The sequence below is a fragment of the Arachis ipaensis genome, chromosome B07, assembly GCF_000816755.2.
Source record: "Arachis ipaensis cultivar K30076 chromosome B07, Araip1.1, whole genome shotgun sequence".
In the NCBI taxonomy this organism is placed as follows: Eukaryota; Viridiplantae; Streptophyta; class Magnoliopsida; order Fabales; family Fabaceae; genus Arachis; species Arachis ipaensis.
This window is the reverse complement of record NC_029791.2, coordinates 106,056,393-106,059,801: the sequence shown is the minus strand read 5'-3', so window position 1 is coordinate 106,059,801 and position 3,409 is coordinate 106,056,393.

Genomic DNA, 3,409 nt, shown 5'->3' with positions numbered 1-3,409 from the left:
TCCTTTCCCTTCTTTTTCTTTTATTTGGAGTCTAATATTGTGGGGTCAAGGTTGCCTACAAATAATTCCAACGTGCAATATGACAATGAAGGATCAACTTGTAATTTGCGGCGAAAGATAATAAGAATCTGGACGAAAAATTGGTTTCATTGCTGTCATATATATCTCCGGGCTTATTCATCTATTCTGATGGGCCAACAAAACAAACTAAGCTAGTTATTTGTTTTCTTTATCACTGAATTAGGCAATTCCAGACTCCAGAAAACGCATCACAAGAGGTTCTAGCAGCCATAATCCCATACCATTACCAGAAATATGCTGATATATTAAGTATGTTCGGTTTTTCATTTTCCCCTAAACTAATTTTTAGAGCCAAATATTGACTTTGATCTCTAAAGCCTTGTAGTTTGGAAACTTTTTAATATTCAAAATTGATAATTTATAAATTAAAATACTAAAATAGTAATTTAAATAATAACATGTAATTTAGAATTTTATTATTTAGGTTTTATATTTTAAAAAATTTAAGTAATCTATTTCTTAACAATAACAATCGAAATATCTCTCTTTTTATATAGAATGGTACAACACATTCATATTTTTTTGTTAACCAAATTCAACTAAGTTAGTCTAAGATAACAAAAATCAGTTATGACTAGCATTATTCTAAGTCTTGTTGTTTAACTTGGTTAGACTTAGTTCATAAAAAGACTTAGATGTGTAGTACTATTCTTATATATATACAAGTAAATACTTATTTAAAAATTTATTTTTCATACAATTAGAAACAAATTCTTATTGAGATTTATAGTAAAAGTTCTTTCAATTAATGTAGTTGTTACAAAAAAAAAATAAAAAACATTCTTTCGAATCGATTTCTAAGAAAAAACACAAATTTAATTTAAATTGAGAATTGATCATTCTAATAACATCTAATATGAAATTCTTAAATTGACTATGAAGTACCAAAAATTGAATAAAAAATTATTGTGTGGTCAAATTCAATAATTTAATGGGGGTAAATAAATATTATTATCATATACTACTAAAAAAAATTTCAAATGGTAGTGGAGGCGCTTGGCCCCACAATCACACACATACATCCGTCAATGGGTGTAACATAACATGAAAGTCTGAAAATGAAATTGAAATGCATCTAAATGCAGAAGCTTCTAGCACAGAGAGACTAGAACCCATAACCTCAGGATTCGGTGGTCCAAGAACCTTTGGACCACTTAATGGTACAAGTAAAAAACATGTTTTTAGAGTTTTTTTATCAATTGCTACGTAGTCTTTGAACTAATTTTAATTACAAATCAACCCCATATATTTTATTTAATTATAAAAATAGTTTTTTTATTTTATAAATTATTATTTTATCAATTATCTATTATATTCATTAACAATCAAATACAAAAATAACAACCAAATATATCCTCCATTTTAATCCATGACACTACCACATCACCACTAAACTAGGAAGTGGGATGAACAGAAACTGCCACATACCCACTAGATAAGGAAGTGGAATAACAAAAACTACTTTTCTCCTAAAGTGCAGGAACCACTAATTGACTAAAACAACAAACTGAAACAATAATAAAAAAAAACTTAATGCAGTCCAAAAGCAAATAATTAACAGTATCACTATCACATACATGAAAATATCTTTATGTAAGTAATCATTGAATTAAATTCTTATTAATTTTTTTCCCGTTATATACTAGCCAGAAAAAAGAAACAGTTTTATTGGCATACAGTACGTTTAATTTCCTTTGATGGTAACAAGCCTAACACGAATATATACTCATTCTATCTGTATCATTTGGGTCTCAAAAATGTGAAGGTTTGGGTATATTCTGAAATAAATATGGAAAAGAAGTGAAAAAGTAATTGAATAGCGGGCACGTTTGAGATGCAGACAGAGCAGCCGCACATGCTAGCTAGCTATATATCTTTCAACATTAAAATCAAAAGCAAGCGCACTTGCATTGGTAAAGAATCCCACACCCAGATTTCATCTGCATATTCTCTTTAATTTGTTCTTTTAGTTATTATTAACATGCATCTATATATTTCTCTCTCTGATGATGAAGAGTACTGTTCAGACTTCAGATAATCTCATGTTAGATTGTTAGTTATAACTCAACATATTATTCAAAAAGTAAAAATAACGAGAGGAAAAAAAAGGTTAGTTATATTAAGTGGAAATATATATAGATAGACCAAAATTGTCCTTTTTCTGATCATCTCCTTTTATTTTCCGAATGTTTTAATCGGTTGCTTGCAACTAATTAAGAAGAATAAAGGTATCATGCTGCAACGGATATCCCTTTAATTTCTTGATTATTCAGCAATGGAATATATTTTAGGAAAAGTATAGGTAAACAATGAAAATACATAAATAATATGAACAATGTTCAATTCAATAGGTATGCAGATGATTATATTTATTATTTTGAATTGAATGGTTATTTTTTTTATTTGATTTACTCATGCACAGTTAACATGGTTGGATATTTAATTACTAGATGTGTAGATGGTTATCTTAATATTAAGGTTTAGAAAGTAATTTAGAGGTAGAGTGTTTTTTTTTTTACTTTATTAGATTAATTCTAGAACCCATTGTTCATCTTATTTACAAAAGTCATGGTCTACCTAACAAAATTCTTTATTTTATTTTCTTTTAAAAGCAATTAAAAGCAAGCTAGCTAGAATATTTTTCCAAACCAATTCATTAGTGCGATCGCTTACTAATCGTTCACGGCATATTTTTTGCAATCTCAATAATTAATCGATAATAATTAACTTTTATAATTGAAAAAAATTGCTACATGATGAGCAGTGACATACAGTAAACTTAGAATTATATTTCATTTGCTGATAGATTTGTTGGTAGGTATGGATATTGGAGGACCCATCTCCTATGCATGGCCATGCCATTTTCTGAGACTGATGGGGCCATATGTCATCAAAAGAGTTCTTTAATGTCTGCAACGGATTAGTCCTTAACTTATCGTGACGGATTATGGGATACCGTTTGGATAAACCACAAAAAAAAAAAAGAGTTCTTTAATGTTAATTCTTGATTCTTATTTATTACATTACATTACCTGCTATTATGGCCATTCAATATATTATTTCATATTAGAAAGGAGCAACATCAAAGTTAGATTCTTTAAGTTGTTAGTTAGATAGCTAGTTGATGCTTTAATTCGGAGTGGAAGGCAAGGCCGTGTGCAACTAAGAAACGTACGTAGCTAGGCAGCAGTGGAAGCCTATGAGGTTGGGGATTTAATCGCTAGTGCCTTCTCCATCAACTTGCTTTCCAATGCTACCACTTTTACGGTTAAATTAAAAGTCAATATTCATGCCAAGATATTTTTTTAAAGATAATAATTAATAATTA